The 24,122-nt window shown below is 35.3% G+C and overlaps 2 long non-coding RNA genes across 3 annotated transcripts; one reads left to right on the top strand and one right to left on the bottom strand.

Moving 5' to 3' along the window:
• Positions 1-14,013: 14,013 nt before the first annotated feature.
• Positions 14,014-16,434, bottom strand: LOC131529345 (uncharacterized). Its single transcript, XR_009268070.1, has 4 exons — positions 16,311-16,434; positions 15,394-15,591; positions 15,215-15,252; positions 14,014-15,108 (listed from the first exon to the last, which is right to left on the bottom strand). It is a non-coding gene; the product is annotated as an uncharacterized LOC131529345 (long non-coding RNA).
• Positions 16,435-18,171: 1,737 nt separating this feature from the next.
• Positions 18,172-21,019, top strand: LOC131529107 (uncharacterized). Of its 2 annotated transcripts, none has more exons than XR_009268005.1 (4): positions 18,172-18,233; positions 18,895-19,060; positions 20,323-20,508; positions 20,644-21,019. It is a non-coding gene; the product is annotated as an uncharacterized LOC131529107 (long non-coding RNA). The 2 variants fall into 2 exon arrangements; XR_009268004.1 differs by having other exon boundaries at positions 18,174-18,244.
• Positions 21,020-24,122: the final 3,103 nt, after the last annotated feature.

Here is a 24,122-nt window from a genome sequence, read left to right as displayed (position 1 = left end):
ATGCATTTCTGGTCTCAAATTATTGCTTTTAATCTCTGTCACAATGGTTCTTTTCCATAATACTGAATGTAGTAATAAAGATTATAAAGAGTTGGTTATGCTTTAATTTATTTTTAAAATTTTTTTGAGTCTAATCTTCATAAAATACAATACCTTGTTGTATTTATGTCTTTTGAGTTAACCCTTTAGATTAGACTATAGTGTTATACTTTTGTAACATATGACACTTTAGACATTAAGACTGTGTGTACACACTCTTGAATTGTTTTTTTATTGTTTATTTTTGTGCCAGAAAAAGCTTTAGCAAAGAGGATAACTATTCCAAAATGAATTAAAACAATTTAAACAAAAAATACAAGAAAATTAAAATATACTAAAGCCACAGAGCCAGATCATAACCTTAATATTTTAAACTAACATTAATCATTCATATTCAAAATGTTATTTGCTTTCACTTTATGTCATTGTGTCCTTTTTGACCAATCTTCTTATACAAACATTAGACCAATATGTCAAGTCTGCTTAGGAAAAACAATTATACCAGCAAAGTCAAAATTGGAGTAAAAATGAACAAACTATAAGTGCTTTGTCATTTTAGGCTTGGATTTTTTAATAGTTATATTATATGTTTATTGATAGACAAAGACAGTGAAAGGACAAATCAATCAATATTTTATTATAACAGGGTTTTATTTATTTATAAAATAACACAGATCCTCAAGAAACAGTAACATAGTGACAGAAATGAACAGACCATTTTCTAGGAAAATGCTTATTACACATATTTTGATAAATATGATCCAACATACAAAAATACAGTTTTACTTTATAGTATTTTACTGATCCGCAAGTGGTCACGTGACAAAAGAACGAACGACTCAAACCCGATGACTCGAAACAGATGAACTAATCAATTCTCTTTCCAGCTCTGACTGCATAGGTTAGTGTATGAGGCTGTCACGTGATGAACGAATGACTCAAACCCGATGACTCGGTAGGTGAACTAATCAATTCTCTTTCCGGCTCTGACTGCATTGGTTTAGCTTATGAGGCTGTCACGTGATGAACGAACGACTCAAACCCGATGACTCGAAACAGGTGAACTAATCAATTCTCTTTCCGGCTCTGACTGCATAGGTTAGTGTATGAGGCTCTCACGTGATGAACGAACGACTCAAACCCGATAACTCGAAACAGGTGAACTAATTCCAGTACAGAACCTATAGGATGTTGCGCATGCGCGACTGAACGAATCACTCCCTGAGACGACTCGTTCTTCCCGAGTCACATTAAAGATTCGTTCAAAATGAACGAATCGTTCAAGAACGACCCATCACTAGTGAGAGAGAGCAAGTAAGTTATGTGTAAGTAGGCTGTCAAGGCTATTTTATTCTCTTTAAACATCGGGTGAAATGATTATTTCTCTTTAATACAGATGATCATTAATAAATTAGTCATGACAAAAAAATATATGACATCTGATGTATTTTCTATGACTGATTATAAGGTTAACAAGCTTAATACCGTAGCTTGTCACCCACTACAACTAACACGGCGATAAGCCTGTGTGTGAACTGATATTAGGCTAATATTGTAGACCTACGTGTTGGGTTTCGTTCAATATGATGTCAAGTGGCAGATCAGTGGGTTTAATGCGGTTGAATTAATGCGAAAGAGACATACTAGGTTTCAGACGAAAATAATAATTATAAGCCGCTTTTCCACTATCGGGCCGAACGGTTCTAAGAACGGTCAGGTACGGTTCCAGTTGTTTTTCCACGTGAGCCTGGTACAGCGCGGCACGATTACAAACCGTTCTCGGCCCGGAGTTCTCGGCAGGGTTAGACAACCGTGCTGAACCGTGCTGTGCAGCCGCTTTTCCACTATCGGGCCGAACGGTTCTCTTTGCTTAACCGTTCCGTTCCGGGCCAGTCAGCACGGATACGGTTTCGTTTTCCACTGCGGGGCTGATAACGGATCTCTGTGGAATGCATCAGTCGTTGCCGTGGTAACACAAGTGTTTACATATGATATGAGGTGTAAATAACCACCGCGTTATGGAGGATGATCAGAAATTTCTTCAGATTTTATTACTAATTTGTGTTTACATTGCTCAAAATAGCGCGCTTAGCAAGCTACGGAAAAACTAGCAGCCAGGCAACAGACAAGTGACAGATCCTGAGTGGCGACGTCATGCACACGCACTCTACCAGCACGGTTCAGTACGGTTCTAACCGTGCCGAGAATTCCGGGCCGAGAACGGTTTGTAATCGTGCCGCGCTGTACCAGGCTCACGTGAAAAACAACTGGAACCGTACCTGACCGTTCTTAGAACCGTTCGGCCCGATATGACCGCGTGGTGAACCATGAACTCATATTTAAACACGGTCTCCATGCTATGTGCATGCTGTGTACACATATCTATCCTTACAAGTACAATTTTGGCTGTATTATTTGTGTCCCCTTCAAAAATTGCTCTTGAGAAATTTTACGTTTATTGTCCCCCCCTACTGTCAGATGAAATTTACGCCCCTGACTGGGACATGTTTTTACACTTTGATTTGCACAAGAACCCGTCTGACCTGAGCACTCATAACAGCTGAGAGAGTGTCCTTTAGTAATAAAACAGAGATGTTAGTGATCTGTATTTGTAGCCAGTAACATTATAAACATATTTATCTTTGTACCTGCAGTGAAAAGACTGAACAGAAGAAAAACTGAGATTTGCAGATCCATCTTTGATCAGGAGGTGAATGAAATGACGAGCCTGTTTCAGAGCTCATTTTATAGCTTTTCAAAGGGGAGGGTCTTTATGAGCAAATTAAAGTTTAATAGACATTACTAGAAATTGAAACTTTAGCTTACATCATTTACTTGCCAGTTAATTATAAAGGGATGTTTAAGGAATTATTAAACCAACTATCTTACCAAATCTTAAAGTGAGTTTGTCCATAAAATGAAAGCCATGGGTTCAGTGTTGTTTGGGCTCCATTATTCTTTAAAGAATCTTGTTATGTTCTGCAGAAGAAAGAAAGTCATACATACTTTGTTGAGTGATTTAAGTATTTCGTTGGTGAGGATGGAATGTTATTGAAAAACCAGGTCAATATTAGTTTCTATGGTCTTTTCACTTAAACACATGGCATTGTTACAATGAGCTAAACGTTAAAGGATTACAATAGATGCAGTTCATTAGCATAATCTTCACCCACACACACTGGTTTTTCTGTTTCTTACGCTCCTAAATATTTTATAAGATCTCCTATATTTTGCTTTAAGTGAAGTTTTGTGAATCCAGCACCAGAAATATACAGGTGATACGTGACATTACCACCAGATCTTAAAAGTCACTCATGTGATCCTCAAGAAAACAATCCCTATGAGTGAAGAAGAGGTTTGAACCACTGCTAGATCCATGCTTTAGGTTTGTTCTTCTGTCACATTCAGGAAGTATTTGCTACACAGTTTTATTAAATGAAAACAAAACCGACACTGAAACACAGAAGTGCAGAAAACCAAACCTTATAACAAGAGGAACTGACAAAGAACTGAACCAAACAGAAACATAAATACTAACTGAGGGAGGAAACAAGGAACAGTTGACACTAAACAATGAATCAATGAGTAACTATAGAAACTGGTACTAAACACGGGTAAGAAGAAATACAGATGATACTGTATGTGGCAATTTCTTTTTCTATAGTTAATTATTTTCAGCCCTATTGCACCCTTTACGTTAGTTAGTCATGCTGCAGTCAAACCAAATAAAAAACTTATCTTAACATTTTATCTATTCATTTTGGATGAAACAGCTTCCAGACTCAAGGAAACGATGCAAATATGTACATGTAAATGTGTATTGTTAGGGAGAACGTAAATGATGTTTCTTGTAAGTCTCTACAAAGAGCATTTAAATGTTGTAGATCTAATCATTTTTCAACATTTATGTTATCTTGATAAATAAATCTGTGCATGCAAAAGACAAAAATACAAATGTCAGTTGGAATGTATATTTTTGAAGTACATCACGACAGATTTATTTATGCATTAAATTACAGATACAAAATAACCTTTATGTGTTTGTGAATTGTATTGTATAAGCATACGAAATAACATATTGTGAACTTATAATGCATACATTTTTAGGAGCTCTTATTTGTGGATTCGATTCATGCTGTGTGAGAGGATGCACGAGTAGTCTTCTGAAATATTATAAATGAATGTTTACATGTTTTATAAACATGTTTATATTAAAACAGCCCAGTTTTTCACTGTGGAAAAACAAAGTGTCTGTTTGTACTACTATCCTTTTATGTTCATTAGTGACTCGTTTCAAGAAGCAGTTATTATTTAAGCAAATTAAGCACCATTTAGGCAAACAGTTTAAACTAGAGAATATGTACAGTGTTCTCACTGACCAACTTAATTTTGTAAATATAAATCAATTTGGCTGGATTCAGCATACTCAAATAAATAAATAAATAAACAATGCAAAATAACAGTGAAAAGATTAGAATATCTACGTTAAATTGTTTTGAAACGTTCCACAATAAGCAGGTGACTTGAACCGTGCAGATCATGTCTCCTATTGAAAATGTATGGCACGTCATGAAGAAGAGAATAAGACGACCACAGACTGCTGAGCGGGTCAAATCTCGTATCAAGTGAGATTTGTTTATATTTACAAAATACAAAACATGTTGGTCAGTGAAGACACTGGAGAGCTTTTCCTTTTAATGGTATTGTTTCTTGATGACATTTCTGAAACAAAATATGAACAAACTATTTCAGTGCAAAATGTAATTAGGCTTTTTGCACTGTTGGATATCAATATGTTTATTAATTGATTAAATTTAGGCCTAATGAAAATAAAACATTCCTGTGTATTGTTTTCTGCTACAAAAATCCCAATTATGAAACACTATTGGTTTGCATTCAAAACTAAAAATTACATCAACAGCTGTAAGCAGTAAACATCCACCTTATTTTGTTAAGCAGAAATATGATATGTTCTGTGAATGTGCGAAACTTCCTTTTCATTAACTGCTATAAATAACTAAGAATAACAAAATGCAGTAAACAGTAAAACTATTTGAGCTAAAACAAAAAACAAAACAAAACAAAACAGTGTTTATGATTATTATAATCAAATAATATGACAACAAATACCAGTTTGCAATATCAGCCAACAGACTTCTTATTTACACAGGTAAAATAAACGGAAGGGAATGACACCGGAAGCCTCGCACATTCAATTTACAAATAGCCACACCCACTCTACATTAAAAATAAGGTGGATACTTGTCACCTCTCTCTACCCCGTCAATATAGTTTAAAAACAACGAAAAATTCGAAAAGCTTCCTGATATTTTGGCAAAAACAAACAAGAAATAACATATTTAAACCTATCATCAACTTTTATTTTATATTCTGGAGTGACAAACTCAGCTCCTATAAGGACACTGTCCTGTAGAATTTAGCTCCAACCCTAATTAAACCAGCTTAAACCTATTAATACAACTAATCTAAGTCTTTAGGATTTTTGGGACTTTGGAGCCTCCTGCAGTTAATGAGCGGAAAGCACTGTGTTAAATATCACTGTCGTAATTAAAGTGGATAGCTGTTCACCTGCGTTTGTTGCTGCAGTAAAGCAATCCACCATTTATAAATAGGGCCTATAATTTTAGTCTACAGGTGCTGGTCATATAATTAGAATATCATCAAAAAGTTGATTTATTTCACTAATTCCGTTCAAAAAGTGAAACTTGTATATTATATTCATTCATTACACACAGACTGATATATTTCAAATGTTTATTTCTTTTAATTTTGATGATTATAACTGACAGCTAAGGAAAATCCCAAATTCAGTATCTCAGAGAATTAGAATATTACTTAAGACCAATACAAAGAAAGGATTTTTAGAAATCTTGGCCAACTGAAAAGTATGAAAATGAAAAGTATGAGCATGTACAGCACTCAATACTTAGTTGGGGCTCCTTTTGCCTGAATTACTGCAGCAATGCGGCGCGGCATGGAGTCGATCAGTCTGTGGCACTTCTCAGGTGTTATGAGAGCCCAGGTTACTCTGATAGTGGCCTTCAGCTCTTCTGCATTGTTGAGTCTGGCATATCATATCTTCCTCTTCACAATACCCCATAGATTTTCTATGGGGTTAAGGTCAGGCGAGTTTGCTGGCCAATTAAGAACAGGGATACCATGGTCCTTAAACCACATACTGGTTGCTTTGGCACTGTGTGCAGGTGCCAAGTCCTGTTGGAAAATGAAATCTGCATCTCCATAAAGTTGGTCAGCAGCAGGAAGCATGAAGTGCTCTAAAACTTCCTGGTATACGGCTGCGTTGACCTTGGACCTCAGAAAACACAGTGGACCAACACCAGCAGATGACATGGCACCCCAAACCATCACTGACTGTGGAAACTTTACACTGGACCTCAAGCAACGTGGATTGTGTGCCTCTCCTCTCTTCCTCCAGACTCTGGGACCCTGATTTCCAAAGGAAATGCAAAATTTACTTTCATCAGAGAACATAACTTTGGACCACTCAGCAGCAGTCCAGTCCTTTTTGTCTTTAGCCCAGGTGAGACGCTTCTGACGCTGTCTGTTGTTCAAGAGTGGCTTGACACAAGGAATGCGACAGCTGAAACCCATGTCTTGCATACGTCTGTGCGTAGTGGATCTTGAAGCACTGACTCCAGCTGCAGTCTACTCTTTGTGAATCTCCCCCACATTTTTGAATGGCTTTTGTTTCACAATCCTCTCCAGGGTGCGGTTATCCCTATTGCTTATACACTTTTTTTCTACCGCATCTTTTCCTTCCCTTCGCCTCTCTATTAATGTGCTTGGACACAGAGCTCTGTGAACAGCCAGCCTCTTTTGCAATGACCTTTTGTGTCTTGCCCTCCTTGTGCAACGTGTCAATGGTCGTCTTTTGGACAACTGTCAAGTCAGCAGTCTTGCCCATGATTGTGTAGCCTACAGAACTAGACTGAGAGACCATTTAAAGGCCTTTGCAGGTGTTTTGAGTTAATTAGCTGATTAGAGTGTGGCACCAGGTGTCTTCAATATTGAACCTTTTCACAATATTCTAATTTTCTGAGATACTGAATTTGGGATTTTCCTTAGTTGTCAGTTATAATCATCAAAATTAAAAGAAATAAACATTTGAAATATATCAGTCTGTGTGTAATGAATGAATATAATATACAAGTTTCAGTTTTTGAATGGAATTAGTGAAATAAATCAACTTTTTGATGATATTCTAATTATATGACCAGCACCTGTGTATGTTCTCATATTTGTTTATTTTTAATGTGTTTTTGTAAACATTAATTTTGATATACAACCCCAAATCAGAAAAAGTTGGGACAGTATGGAAAACGCAAATAAAAAAAAGAAAGTAGGGATTTCTAAATTTACTTTGACTTGTATTTCATTGCAGACAATATGAACACAAAATAATTTCATGTTTTGTTTGGTCAACTTAATGTCATTTGTAAATATACATCCTTTCCTGTCATTCAGACCTGCAACACATTCCAAAAAAAGTTGGGACAGTAAAGCGTTTACCACTTTGTAATGTTTCCATTCCTTTTCACAACACTTAAAAGACGTTTAGGGACTGAAGACACCAAGTGATGAAGTGTTTCAGGTGTAATTTTGTCCCATTCTTCCTGCAAACAAGTCTTAAGGTGGGCAACAGTACGGGGTCTTCGTTGTCACATTTTGCGCTTCAAAATGCACCACACATTCTCTATTGGAGACAGTCAAGTACATTACAAAAGTAGTCCTGAACCCATGTGGTGATATCGCTTCTAGATGAATGACGATTCTTGATGCAGTGCCGCCTGAGGGATCGGAGATCACGGTTGTTCAGCTTAAGCTTGCGCCCTTGTCCTTTACGCACTGAAATTCCTCCAGATTCCTTGAATCTTTTAATTATGTTATGCACTGTTGAAGGTGAAATATCCAAATCTCTTCCTATCTTTCTTTGAGGAACATTGTTTTTAAACATTTCAATAATTTTCTCACGTATTTGTTGGCAAACTGGCGATCCTCGGCCCATCTTTGCTCCTAAAGGACTAGACCTTTCTTGGATGCTGCTTTTGTACCAAATCATAATAACAATCACCTGTTGATATCACCTGTTTCAAATCACATCATTATTTAACCAATTTACCTCATTACTAGCCCTAAATTGCTCCTGTCCCAACTTTTTTTGGAATGTGTTGCAGGTCTGAATGACAGGAAAGGATGTATATTTACAAATGACATGAAGTTGACCAGACAAAACATGAAATATTTTGTGTTTATATTGTCTGCAATGAAATACAAGTCAAAGTAAATTTAGAAATCACTACTTTCTTTTTTTATTTGCGTTTTCCATACTGTCCCAACTTTTTCTGATTTGGGGTTGTAATACTGTTTTGATAAGTTTGCTATTTGCAATATTATTATTTATTATTTTTCATAGTGTCATTTTTGGTGGATTGTATTAAAAAAACTAGGGTAAGTTTGATCCTCAAACATCGCTGTAATTATTAATTATGATATTAATATATGGAACCCACAACAATTAAAAAACAAAAACATACAAATATATTGTCCCCATTTTTTAATTGGTATATAATCACATGTGAGATTTCAGTTATTTTAATATTAATATTAATAATAATATCATTTAAATATTTTAATATAGTTTTGCGATTGTTAAAATTAATTTATTTACATTTATTGATTTGACTGAATTCAGAAACTGATTTGACACTGTAGCCGTGTAAGTTGAGACTTCAGTACTTTAAACAACAGCATGATCTCAGAGACAAGAACTAAAATGTCACATTAGAGGACAAAACTGAATGGACAATTTAGTGATTTAGGGCAGAGTAAGTTGTTTACAGGTCAGGGTATATTCTGGCAAACTGTTTAGCAATCACGTTTCGCAAAAGCAAACTGCGGCACACGCCACTACCAACGCACGATGGGTAACTCGCAAAGTTCCTTTCTGTTTTCCAAGCTTTCGATACCATAGAAAGTACGAGGTTAGAGAAGTAAAAGGCGGGGCAACATTTAAAAAATTTCATCATGTAAACAGATATTAATTGACAAGTTTCAGTCAACGATTTATGGTTTATAGCAAAATCCAGTGTTAAAGTAGAGCGCAAACAATTATATTTGGAACATTAGAATATATTAATCCAATATGCACGGTCACTTCCGCTTATTCATTCCGGGGCTAAAGAACACGATTCTTTAGGGATCGCATGCACATGTACAATATGTACAATAAAGAGTACAATATACAATAAAACATGATATAAGAAAAAATCTGAGATGGTTTAAAGGTATTTGGAAATAACGCTGAGCGCTTGTATTGGTATGGTCAGGGGCGTAAATTTCATCTGACAGTAGGGGGGGACAATAAATGTAAAATTTCTCAAGAGCAATTTTTGAAGGGAACACAAATAATACAGCCACAATTGTACTTGTAAGGATAGATATGTGTACACAGCATGCACATAGCATGGAGACCGTGTTTAAATATGATGGTTCACCACGCGGTCATATTAATTATTATTTTGCGTCATCCATAGTATTTTAGGTTTTGTCTGAAACCTAGTATGTCTCTTTCGCATTAATTCAACCGCATTAAACCCACTGATCTGCCACTTAACATCATATTGAACGAAACCTAACACGTAGGTCTACAATATCCTAATATCAGTTCACACACAGGCTTATCGCCATGTTAGTTGTAGTGGGTGACAAGCTACGGTATTAAACTTGTTAACCTTATAATCGCTCATAGAAAAAACATCAGATGTCATAATTTTTTTATCATGACTAATTTATTAATGATCCAGCATCATCTGTATTAAAGAGAAAGAATCATTTCACCCGATGTTTAAAGAGAATAAAATAGCCTTGACAGCCTACTTACACATAACTAACTTGCTCTCTCTCACCGGACTCGTGTGTGTGTATCCGTAAAGGAGGAAAGCAGGCAGTGGACCAAACCACTGTGAGGAAAGGGAGGGGGGAATCAAAACCTATGGGTATGGTGGTCATTTTAAGTAGGCTAGATCATTAATTATTAATTAAATTTACATTTAGCAGAGGCTTTTATCCAAAGCGACCTACAAATGAAGACAATAGAAGCAATCAAAACCAACAAAAGAGCAATAAAATGCAAGTGCTGTGACAACCGTTGGTAAGCCCAACGCAGTACACATAGCAAGGTTTTATATATATATATATAGTGAGGAAAATAAGTATTTGAACACCCTGCTATTTTGCAAGTTCTCCCACTTAGAAATCATGGAGGGGTCTGAAATTGTCATCGTAGGTGCATGTCCACTGTGAGAGACATAATCTAAAAAAAAATCCAGAAATCACAATGTATGATTTTTAACTATTTATTTGTATGATACAGCTGCAAATAAGTATTTGAACACCTGAGAAAATCAATGTTAATATTTGGTACAGTAGCCTTTGTTTGCAATTACAGAGGTCAAACGTTTCCTGTAGTTTTTCACCAGGTTTGCACACACTGCAGGAGGGATTTTGGCCCACTCCTCCACACAGATCTTCTCTAGATCAGTCAGGTTTCTGGCCTGTCGCTGAGAAACACGGAGTTTGAGCTCCTCCAAAGATTCTCTATTGGGTTTAGGTCTGGAGACTGGCTAGGCCACGCCAGAACCTTGATATGCTTCTTACAGAGCCACTCCTTGGTTATCCTGGCTGTGTGCTTGGTCATTGTCATGTTGGAAGACCCAGCCTCGACCCATCTTCAATGCTCTAACTGAGGGAAGGAGGTTGTTCCCCAAAATCTTGCAATACATGGCCCCGGTCATCCTCTCTTTAATACAGTGCAGTCGCCCTGTCCCATGTGCAGAAAAACACCCCAAAGCATGATGCTACCACCCCATGCTTCACAGTAGGGATGGTGTTCTTGGGATGGTACTCATCATTCTTCTTCCTCCAAACACGTTTAGTGGAATTATGACCAAAAGTTCTATTTTGGTCTCATCTGACCACATGACTTTCTCCCATGACTCCTCTGGATCATCCAAATGGTCATTGGCAAACTTAAGTCGGGCCTGGACATGTGCTGGTTTAAGCAGGGGAACCTTCCGTGCCATGCATGATTTCAAACCATGACGTCTTAGTGTATTACCAACAGTAACCTTGGAAACGGTGGTCCCAGCTCTTTTCAGGTCATTGACCAGCTCCTCCCGTGTAGTTCTGGGCTGATTTCTCACCTTTCTTAGGATCATTGAGACCCCACGAGGTGAGATCTTGCATGGAGCCCCAGTCCGAGGGAGATTGACAGTCATGTTTAGCTTCTTCCATTTTCTAATGATTGCTCCAACAGTGGACCTTTTTTCACCAAGCTGCTTGGCAATTTCCCCGTAGCCCTTTCCAGCCTTGTGGAGGTGTACAATTTTGTCTCTAGTGTCTTTGGTCTTGGCCATGTTAGTAGTTGGATTCTTACTGATTGTATGGGGTGGACAGGTGTCTTTATGCAGCTAACGACCTCAAACAGGTGCATCTAATTTAGGATAATAAATTGTGGAGGTGGACATTTTAAAGGCAGACTAACAGGTCTTTGAGGGTCAGAATTCTAGCTGATAGACAGGTGTTCAAATACTTATTTGCAGCTGTATCATACAAATAAATAGTTAAAAAATCATACATTGTGATTTCTGGATTTTTTTTTTTAGATTATGTCTCTCACAGTGGACATGCACCTACGATGACAATTTCAGACCCCTCCATGATTTCTAAGTGGGAGAACTTGCAAAATAGCAGGGTGTTCAAATACTTATTTTCCTCACTGTATATATATATACACACACTGTAAAAAGTGATAAGTTGACTTAACTTAAAAAAATTGAGGAAACCCGTTGCCTTAAAAATTTTAAGTAAATGATGATTAAAAAAATAAGTTCACTTAACTTTTTTTTTTTTTTTTTTTATTATTACGTAGGCTACTTAATAATTTTAAGGCAACGGGTTTCCTAAATTTTTTTAAGTTAAGTCAACTTATAGAAAGAAAACAAGTAGAATAAAAAAAGAATACAGAAAGCTGGTGTTAGAGTTTTTTTTTTAAAGAACAACAAGCAGTTAGAAAATGAATAGAGAGTGCAAGTGATAGAGGGTCAAGTGTTTGTTTGTTTTTTAAAGAAAAACAGATAAAATGGAATTAGAATAGAGAATGCTAGAGTTCGAGGGTCAAATAAAGATGGAAGAGATGTGTTTTAGACGTTTCTTGAAGATGCATGTGCATACTGCATGTAAAATATAGTTTGCTTTGCAATATAACAATTTTAAATGTAACAATGAAATTAAAAAGGCAATGGTTGACATACTGTAATGTTTGTAATTGTATTTTACCTGACAATTACTGTATCAGTTAAATATATTACATTCTTTCATTATACTGAATTTACAGAATAGAACACCTTTATTGCACAGCTGTACTTTGAAATGTAAGCTCTCTATAGTAGCAATACACACCTACAAACAGTTCCAGTGCACATGTAATCAAATATGTAGGCTACAGAACTATGTGAATATATTACCTTTCCGTATGGGGATCAAGCTGTAGAGTGTCATTCTGATGTATCAGAGAAGGTCCAGAATGAGGTGAGTTTACATTATTCACAGTTATAATACACTGAATGATCATGATATTCAAGAATGTATTTTAGTCTTGACTAATATTTGTAAATGAATATTAATGCTGTTTTAGAAAACCAGACCTTAAACTCCAGAATGAGACAGGGGTTTGGTCACCATCCTTTCTTCAGTTTTTACACATTTTGTGTGTCCTCCATTACTGCACATTTGGAGCTGTGCTCGTGTTCTTGTAGCAAACATACTACATTTGTATTCTTCCCCCTCAAAAGTTTTATTTTCTGTTTTTGTAGTTCTTCAGTTGTCACGAGTTTGTCCATTAGATTGTCTTTTATTATCCACAAGATGGCGCTGCAAGCTCGTCTTTTTTTCTGAAAGCTTCATCTGCAGCTGTCAGTATCATTGTTTATTGGAGTAATTATTTGGTGAGGTTTTCATTATAATATCTAATATTTTATAGGAATATTGATTATATAATTTATTTTTCCTATTCACTTGCTTTGTTTCCCAAAATGCATAATAACATGCTTTAAGTTAAACATGCCTGGTCTCCTCTCTACAGTGGACATATATGAAATTAATGTTTCATTAACAGAAAATCATATTTTGATTTGAAAGCCCATAACATTTTCATGAGATGTTGATTTATGACAAACAATTGGAAAATTAGTCAGATTTAAATTATAATTACAAAATATTATCATATTTCCCTAGGGGTGTTAATTTTGATCACTAGATTAATGTCAGCCAATTTCAGACCAAGGAGTGGGAGTTGTCATGGTGAAACTTTCAAACATTTAGAATCTCTGAAAAGCGTTGAATGTGCTCTTTACAGAACATCCAGACTTAAAACTGTGACAGGTTTCAGAGAAATTCACTAAAATATCATGCCTCTACACAGGACAAAACTCCATATAGCTGGGTGTCAGGATGATATGCCTTATTGTATATTTAATCATGTCACTTTGTGCTGATTTTTAAAACCTGTGAAGCCATTGGCTGAGAATTTAATCTTTTGATTATTTTTTTATGGATAAAAAAAAAAACATTAAATCCATGTTCAGATCACACACACAGAGAGTCTGGTAGGGACTCTCCATATGTAATGGTTTTTATACTGTACAAACCATATTTTCTGTCACCCTACACCAACTACACCCAAACCTACCCCTTACAGGAAACTTTCATTTTTACTTTCTCAAAAAAACTCATTCTGTATGATTTATTAGCTTGTTTACCCGTGGGTACCTCAATTTAGGTCCCCACAGTGACACGAGTCTCCATGAGACGTGTGTGTATTCAGGTTTAAGTTCCCACCGTGATATAGGTACACACACACAGAGAATTTAAGTTTCTTTACTTTTCAAAAGTGTCAATCAATGGAGAAAGTATATTTTAATCTAAAAAAAAACAAACAATACATTTAAATGATTTTACATAAACTATTCGCATTAACCCAAAAAGCAACAGTTTGAAGAAGAGAGATGCTTTACAGAAGGCAGAAAATTGTAAGAAAATCATTGGCAGTTTATGTTTTGCACTGACAGATGCTGGCAACATGCAACATGTTTTTAAGTGTCAGATTTTGAAATGCAACTGTTATCTTTACACAGTTACTTGTTTGTTTTTGTTTTTCTAAGAGAACAATAATAAAATTGTCAAATTCAATCTGAGCTGAAGCTTACTGTGAAAAAAACTTTTAAAAATACTTTAACACTGAGAAATAAAAACATATACACATGTAACAGTATTGACTGCCGAAATATTTTCCAAAAAAGGTGTTTAGATACTTTGTAAACAGACATTTAGGGTGAATACAATAGAATACATTAAGCTCAAGTAACTATCATTGTATTTATATTCTGAAATTGAAAATCAGTAAGATGATGTAGCCATATGATATATTTAAAACAATGCTAATAATAAACAATCTGAACGAGCTGTTTGCCACACATTTAAGATAAGAAAACACCTAAAAAAAATACTTCATAAAAACAATATTTCTGAGCACTAGATGCAAAGATGCAAGTGTTACAAGTGCAGGTGATAAAGTGCTATAAATAGAAATACAGTGAGATAAAAAGAAAAAAATAATGCTTATTCTGATGCATGTCTTTAGATTGTGGGTGAAACCCGAGCACTTGGTAGAAACTGCTTAGACACAGGTTGAACATGCAAACTCCACACAAAAAGGGGAACTTCTTGCTGTAAAGGCAACAGTGCTATACCCACTGAGCCAGCATGCTGCCCTAAAACATTGTATGGGCAACAGTTATTCAAACATGACTTTAAAAAATAAAATAATTACGTGTGCATGCTTTGTATACAGGAACAAAGGAGCAGCTCCAAATGTGCAGCCATGAAGGAAACAAAATGCTTCACGGAGCAAAAAAAGTTGCTTGAGATGGAGATGAACCGATGTCACATATGGGAAAGTCCTGTTGTTTTCTGAAGCATGCAGCATGAATATTCATTCATTATTAGCCAGCAGTAAAATACTTTCTTGAATATCATGATCAATTTATATCATCACTGCTGCCAGAAACAAACTCACCTCATTCTGGACCTTGAGACCCACAGCTCAATTACGAACTGAAGATAAAAAGAAACAGGTTATCTTCACATACAGCTCATACAATATATAGCTGGTTTCATCATGGTGGCATTGTGATAATGGAAAATAAGACTTTGCCATGTGTTCTTCAGTGATGGTTCATTTAATAAAATACTTACAAAATGGTGTCATCTCCATGCTGTTCCATCTAACACGTTTTACTGTTTTTGTTTCTTTTGATAAATTGGATTTTGGGTCTTTCTGTTTGTTCTCCATCTGTCTCATTTCCCCATTCTCATTTTTCAGATGATCAAACTGCAGCTTGTTGGCCATGATTTTCTTCCCACTTTGTCTCGCAATTTCAACTTCACATTATTCTGTTTTCAACACAAATTTGATCAAATTTAATTTAGGCAACAATTGAGTATTTTTGTTTTGTACAATTCTACAATATTAAAAAATATAGGATCACAAACAAATACTGGATTAACAACATGCAGATAAATCACAGAGAAATAGAAATAATCAGATTTTAATTTTAATGCATTCAAAAGGTTTTTTCTTCAGATCATGGACTTTTTCAATTTAAATTCATTTGTATTTCACTAATCTATTATTTAAAAAAAAAGAAAGAAAGAAAGCGTAGGAGTATAAAAACTCAACACCACCTCACTGAGTGTCAAGTAAAATTTACAGAATATTAATTACTGTTAATATTAACCACATGATCTCCAGTCTGGTTTGGAAGTCAAACTAAAATTAATTTCAGGGGGACTGACCTTTAACATTAAACTAATAGACATGAAGAGAGATCCATGATCTTCGAAATTGTTTATTATTTATATAGCTACACTTCTGCTGAAGTCATCATTTCTGATGCCCAAAAACAAAACTAAAACCAAAAGCTTTTACAACACAAATATAAACACGGTTTATCAATAATAGAAAATTGAGAAATAATTTATTCTCATGGTAATTTAGCCTATAGCTTACCAAGTTCAGAATTTCTATAATTTTCTATACTGTAGGCTACATCTGAAATGGTTCAAAAGCCACCAAAAATTTGAAAACAAGAAAATCTGAGAAACACACTCACCATCCATAAAACCTTTACGTAGATAGGTTACATCTCTAAAATATTTCAATGTTTTTAAATACTTCCACGCAGCAAAAGCCATGGTGCCTCTCTAGCTAAGCTCACAGTAAGACCTTGACACAGACGCAAAGTTCAATGTAATGTAAATTAGAACCGAGCAGGGCATAATGCAGCAAATGGGGGTGGGATCTCTAAAATAGGGTGTGGCTTCCTTCCATTGACAAACAGGCAAGTACACTCTTAAAAATAAAGGTGCTTTAAGGTTCTTCACAGTGATGCCATAGAAGAACCATTTTTGGTTCAACAAAGAACCATTCAGTCAAAGGTTCTTTAAAGAACCATCTCTTCCTTACCTTTTTATAATCTGAAGAACCTTCTTTCGCCACAAAGAACCTTTTGTGAAACAGAAAGGTTCTTCAGATGTTAAAGTTTCTTTATGGAACCATTTAGACAAAAAGGTTCTTCTACGGCATCGTGAAGCACCTTTATTTTTAAGAGTGTAACCTAACTGCTAATATGTTCCTAACAGCTTGTATAGGCTCAACCTAGATTAAGGTTTACTGACGATGCCTCTGGTTCTGCATCACATACTAATTAAAGGCAGCATCTCTGGACTCTTTCAGACCGTTTTCAGCGTTCAGGGTTTTAGTTTTCAAAAGGACTTTGGATGTTGGATGTTTAAGCTGTTGAAAATTGGGGGAAAGTAATTGCGTATCCCTATAAGATGTTCAAGCTCCCTTTCATTAAACTCATATTATACATTGCACTAATTTACTTTACTTTTATAGCCTACAATGTTTTAGTTTCTTAATTACGGTGAGAGAAAAAAAAGCCATTTTAAACCACATTATTATAGATTATATGAAATATGTGACCTGGTGGCTTCAACAAAAGTATGCATATATAATTTTTTCATGTAATGTTATATTGTGTCATGTTTATCAAAATAAAACTGACAAAAATATATGGTAGACTCCACTTTATTGGTTTTTCAATAGTAAACAGTGCCTACGTTGCTCTTCATTCTTTTGAGCGTCAACAGGAAGCAAAAAGCCATTATTTCTTTACTTAAATCCTTGGTCATCCTTCTCTTTTCAGATTTTTTTGTAATAATTTACATTTTACAATCAGCATTACCCCTTCCCTCTAAATCGTTGTCCATAAATAATAGGTAATTGAACAAAACATTAAATAGATATGATTCAAAACAGGCCTTACAAACAACACGGAATAAAGAAGATAAAATCTCACGGATGCCTTCTGCTTTTGAAATCAGAACATGACCATATACAGTATTGTTAAATTTCTTTGCATCAGCAATGTTTGCTTTTGCAGCCTTTGCAAAAAGAAGATGACTTTTCAACATGCCAAGGCACACACACACACACACACACACACACACACACTTTTGTATTTTATTATGCATACATTTCACCTTTGTAAAAATCATTTCTTCATGGACAATAGATAGATTCTTAACAAACTGCTGTAACAAAGTTAGACACATTTCATAAGGTCATAATAATTTTGGTCATACAAGACATTTCAGTACCAGTGACAAGATGATGTCAATATCAAAATGCTCAGGAACAGGAAGTGAATCTTGCTCTGTTGTTAATGATTGAGGGTATTTTCTTTCTCTACCAGTACAACGACCATCATTTGAAGTGTCACACAATTATCGTACATTATGGAATTTTTTTTTTTATTATTGGTCGTATAGCGGTCAAAATTATAATACAAATACAATTATCGTAGGCTACGTCTGGCAACACTGGCGGAAATAGCGACTTCCTCACTAGAGCTCTGCCTGGTTGTTAGATAAATAAAACACACAAAGGTCCGCCCATTCACAGAATCCTTTCAGAATCGGGTTCACCGGACCTTGCAGTGACAGAAGGAGAACGTAAACAGGTCTTGACGGTGAGCAGACGGTGAGATGTTTCTCAGATGTTGTCGTTTCTCGGATTTTCTCACAATTTATATGCTTTTGAACTATTTATAATGATATTATGCGCGAATGTAATTTCACCATATCAAAATTTTCGTGTAAAGATTGGAAGATCTCATTCTGTGCCGTTCAAGGCATTTATTTGCTCAAGATAGGCCTGTCAAAATGTAGGCTATATTGTAAAATAAATAAATAAATAAATAGATAGATACAAAGTTTAAATAACTGTTTTCTATTTAAATATTTTTAACGTAATTTTTTTAAATATAAACGTGGCAGTGGTCTTGATTTGGACCTTATCTTGATGTTGAATATGCACAAACAAAATGTTTTTTTTTTTTTGATGATTTTTGTCATTAGAATCATTAAAAAATGCCTCTTATGGGTTTTTATGATGTGTTTGTTTAGTTTTGTGTGTAAGTTACTTGTTGTAAGCATACATTAATGAAATCGTAACATTTCTCAACTTAATTTCTGTTTTTGAGTGTCCTTACCTCTAGCTGGTATTCTACTCAATACAATAACAGAAAATTCATCGCATTTATTTAGCAGACATCATGTGTTTTTAGTTTCAACTTCAGTTATAACTGCAAGATTTCAGCCTGTGTGTTTATTTATTTACTCTCAAAACAGGTAGAAACCCAAGCATAAGTGCTTGTTTAACATCAACACAACTTACTTTATGCTCTTCGTTTGAGAGGCTCCATGGCATCTGTTGGGTGGAAATATTTAAAATCTCTGAAATATGTCAGAGATATAATGCTTTTGACGAATGCTCGGCAAAAGGGTTTCATGGACGGTGAGTAGCTATGTCTCTAAGGTTTGCACCTGGTCATTTCATTCGTTTTCTCTGATCGGATATCTATCTGATAGCTATGTTAAAACGTTTCCATTTACACTTGGCCACATAAATGTGTTTTCGCAAAACGGATATAAATCCGATCTTCAATTCCCGCGCTATATTTCAAATTTAACAAAGTTCACGTCAACGAAATCAAATGATAAGCGCTGCATTTGATTAAATATCAGCTCATTTCAAGATCAAAGACCGCGATAGGAGAGCGCGCGGCGTCAGCACTGGAAGTTTGGCTAACTACTTTTAATGAAGATGATTGTGTGTTGACCATCTGCGTCTTACTTTCAGTTTCATTCGCGGCAGTTTGCGCGTCGGCTTGCTGAAGAGATGCTCAGTATACTCGTTCGCGGTGACGCTTGTTGCATTAGCGCTGTAATTTCTGACTAATGTCATATAACCCGCTCTCACACGTTAATTATTTTAACATTTTGGGATTTAAAATTTACAAATGTGGTTTCAACAACCAGATGCATTACACTTGTCCAGTTTAGTTTGGAATGCGGCCCAGACCACCTTTTGAAGTGATTTGAGCGATCGGATTTATATCCTTCTCGAATGTGTTTCGGAGGGCATTTACACCTGGTCTTTTCACGATCGGATAGCTATCCGATCAGACAAAACGCATGAAGTGACCAGGTGCTCTAGGTGGCTTTTGAACTTAAACAATTTTTTGATGTTTGGAATAGCCTATGAGAGCAGTGCTGAACTTGGTAGCTACCCCTTAAATGCTGAGAGTTCTCGCATGATATAACAAGACACATGATAAAACTCTGTGGTTAATGTTACTGTAGGCTATGTGCGGTAACTGGAATTTTATTTGTGTTAAAATTTGATTTTACTTTCAGTTAATGCAAAATGGTGACAAGCAGAAATACATACATTGACAACTTTGGAGGTCTTTTTTTTTTTTTTTTTAACAATTTAGCATTAAAAATCAATTGAATGGTATTTTTACTTCTGCAACCCAACTGTGTCCCTCTAGAGATCCAAAAAGGCTACATCTGATGAAAAACTTCTGAATGAATAATTAAATCTGATTTTGTCCATATTTAAAACTGTTTTGCTTTATCTTATATTGGTCCAGTATGATTTGAGATTGAGAACATAACCTGCCCTATAACCTGGTGACATATGTTGCCATGACTTTTTCTTTTACAGTTTACACAATAAACACACTCAATTGTTTTAATGTTTATTTAAAACAGAAAAATGTCAAATGGACATTGTGAGGCAAGTTGAGGAGAGCATAAAGCCCAAACCACAGTTTGATCATCAAAAAAACGAGAACAAGGATATGACACAGATGGAGAACAAACAGAAAGTGTCACAATCAAGAGCAATAAATACAGCAAAACTTAAATGCAACAGCTTGGAGAGTCTGAGACCAAATTGTAAGTATTTTACATTAACTCAATTTATGAACACATGGCAAAGTCTTTCCCACCTCTTCATTAGTGAAGATTATAACCTGCTAGTACATCTATTGTAAATGATGTGAAGATAACCTATTTCTTTTTTGTCCTCAGATTTTAGACCTTGGTCATATTTCTGAACTCAAACAGCACTTTCCAGTGGAACGGGTTTGGTCACCATAAGCTTTTGTGTTAAACACACTACATGTTTCTATTCAACTTACATTTCATAATCAGTCAAGAAGGCAGACTCACACAATGACAGTTTTTTCCTTTTTTAATTATCTGTCACCTGTATATTGTTTCGTTTGATGTACTGGGATTTTATCTTATTTGTCTGATATGGTCACTGCAAAATAAGCATTATTTTTCCAACCTTTTATCGCATTGTATTTGTTTTATTGCACTTTATTGCTTGCACTATTAATACTTTGTGCATTTAGTATCTCATGTGAAGCCTCACATCATATAAACTAAAGTGTTTTTTGTTCTGGTATCTTTAAATGTGTGGTTTATTATTGGCCTTAACCCCTTAACTGTCACCGTCCCACCTGTGGGACGCTTGGCGCTCTTTTTTTCGTTGTCTTTTTTCCCTATGTAATATTTGAGTAATCATCATAAATTATATATCATTTGAAAGCTTAAAACCTCAAAATTCATCCTGTGAAAACAATTTTGAAATCGGACATTGCGTTACCATGGAAATTGTACTTTAAAATCTTTTGGCGGTCTCCTCCCCCTTAGTGGGTGGTGTCAAGTGTCATATTACACAATGTATTACGGTCTTTTAGAATCAAAACTTTTTATAATCTTGACAAAATACATATTGTCGGAAAGGTCTGACTCTCAGGATTCCATATTTGGTGGTCTTTTTGTGATCGGAGTAAAATTGACAGAGAAATTTAGACATTTGTGACAGAAAAATGCATCAAAAAAAATTCTATGGAGTTGAATGGCACCCGGTGGCTGTTTGTAGTATGACGCCCTAAATAAAATCTCACAGGAACCTCAATTTTTCTCATATCAACTTCAAATTTGGAACATAACTTATTGAGACATAAGGCTTGTAAAACCTGTTATGTAAAATATTTATTTTATATAAAATATTAAAAAAATAATATTTTGTATTTTCTTTACAGTAAATTTAAACTTCTATAACTTTTTGTTACTTTCATATTTTAAAATAATTCCACTTTTGCAGTAATCTGCTGATTGTCTTCTTAAAAAAGAGTCCAACCTTATGTCTGTATTCCAAAGCATTCATGAATTATAAGAGTTTAAGCTAAATGGCTACATTAGTATCATCCTATTTTAGGATGAAATTTAATACACATTTTTAGTAAATGAAAATTACATAATTATAATTAAGCTTGGTGTCTTAATATATTTGTATGCATCTTTTGACACAGTATCTAAATGCTTTTGGACACTCCATCTTATGTTACTTATTTGGCAGTCACAACTGTTACATTTGTATTTTTTTCAGTGTAAAAGCCTTTCAGTACAAGAGTCAGTCACATCAGTTTATCAGCTCAGATTAAAAAAAAAAAAAAACCTGACAAACTATTGAGTTCATGTGTGCAGCTTTGCTTGTTTCTTCTTTATCTGTTTCAGATGAGCTCATTTCTCTTTTTACATTTATTTAAAATGTGTCAAAACTTGAATTATTCATTCACCAATTACTTTTTTTGTATATTTGTTTTATTGGTTTTATATTGCAGTTTAATCTTATATTGTCTTCACAAGTTGGATAAGGAAACTATTTCAACTATAAGGTCTTCGTTTCCACTGTCACATGATATGTCACACTTTTACAAAGCAAAACCGAAATCACTGCTTAAAGGTCCCATGACATGCTGCTTTTTGAATGCTTTTATATAGGCCTAAGTGGTCCCTAGTACTGTATCTGAAGTCTCAGAATTTCAGCCACTACAAACCAGTCCCACAATGAGCTTTCCTTAGGACGTGCCATTTCTGTCTGTAGCTTTAAATGCTAATGAGGAGGAGAGAGGCGGGGCAAGGTGGAGGTTGGGTGTGTGGCCTTAACCAGCTTGTGCTACCATGTGTTAATGTTGACAGTGGATGTATCCAATGGCTCATAGACACACAGTCTTTCAAGCTTTTCAGTTTGACCCAGAATCTGATCCGGATGAAGAAGCACCGGATGAAGAAGTTGCAACTCAGGGGCTACAGCAGGACGTCTCCGAATGGTTAGTTTAAAATATTGTGTCTGGATACGGTACTTTAGTTTAGTTTTTTATGTATGCTGTTTCAGTTATTATCATGTAGCTAATGCCAGCCATAGGCTCCGATGAAGGAACTAAAGAAATACTTTGGTGTTCATTTGTACATCCAAACACTGAGCAACTGCCATGTTTCGCTCTTTTGCGAGCTTTCATTTTCTCAAAGGGGAAGCAGGATACCCAGGGCTCGGTTTACACCTATCGCCATTTCTAGCCACTGGGGAACCATAGGCAGGCTTGGGGAAGTCATATTAATGTTAAAAAAAACTTATAAAGTGAAATTTTCATGCCATTGGACCTTTAAGGTATTGTTTAACCTTAATTTTAGTAGTTCCGGATAATTTATCTGCTCAAGCCTTCAGCAAATGGGGCCTGTATCATGAAGCCGGTTTAGCTGGCTAGCTAGGTAACTTTCGGTTTAGTTTGCGCCAACTCTGGGTTTTAGGTACCATGAAAGTGGTTTGGCTTTTAGCTGTGTTCATCGCCATAGTAACTTAAGCTCCACAGCTAACCTGCTCCGGGGCAGGCTATGTTCTGGTTTAGAGATCTCAAACCGAAATTTGACCAATCAGCTTCAAGCAAAGTGACACGTCTCTGACGCAATAAAGTCACTCTTCCAGTTTCTCTTACTCCAAATTAAATGACGTTACATGGTAAAACATTTTTAAACATAAAATCGTCAAATTTTTAGAGATGATTATTTTTTGTAATTATTTTATATTATTTATGGGCTATAATTATTATACCCTTAAACCATTAAACCAGCTTAATTTAATAATTATTAAGCTTTTATTTTAAATAAATATAAACATATAGATAATATGCAATATAGCCTAAGTAAGTTTTAGAATCAATAGCTTTAAACATGACTACATGAACTTCGATTTTTAAGTGTTTTATACCTATAAATATTATCAACTCTATAAAATGACTTTACAACTTTTACCTGCACTTATAAGATGTATTCTTTAAGTTTTCCTCTTTCAGGGATAGATTGTTTCACCTTACTGTGTAAATGTGTTCAAATTCTTCATATTGTTCAATCTTTTAATATTTGGTAGTGAATTACACTGACTCTCTCACTAGAAGTGAATCACAGTTTCAAGGCATGTGATTGGCTGCTCATTACTGATGTAACACTTTCATGTGCACGTGCTCTATTAACTCAGGATCAAGCCTTAGTTGACAGAAAAGTTGATCAGCTTCATGGTACCTACCAACAAATCCGGATTGGACTGGTTTGGTTTTGTCAACTCAAAACTAATCCTGTAACCCTGAGTTTGTTCAGCCACCATGTTCGGGTCCCTGGTGTAGCAAAAGAGGTTGTGTTTGTATCTTGGGCATAAAATG

This window comes from Onychostoma macrolepis, chromosome 21 (assembly GCF_012432095.1).
Source record: "Onychostoma macrolepis isolate SWU-2019 chromosome 21, ASM1243209v1, whole genome shotgun sequence".
Classification (NCBI taxonomy): domain Eukaryota; kingdom Metazoa; phylum Chordata; class Actinopteri; order Cypriniformes; family Cyprinidae; genus Onychostoma; species Onychostoma macrolepis.
The sequence above is the reverse complement of the archived record's forward strand: the minus strand, read 5'-3'. Positions and strand labels throughout refer to the sequence as shown.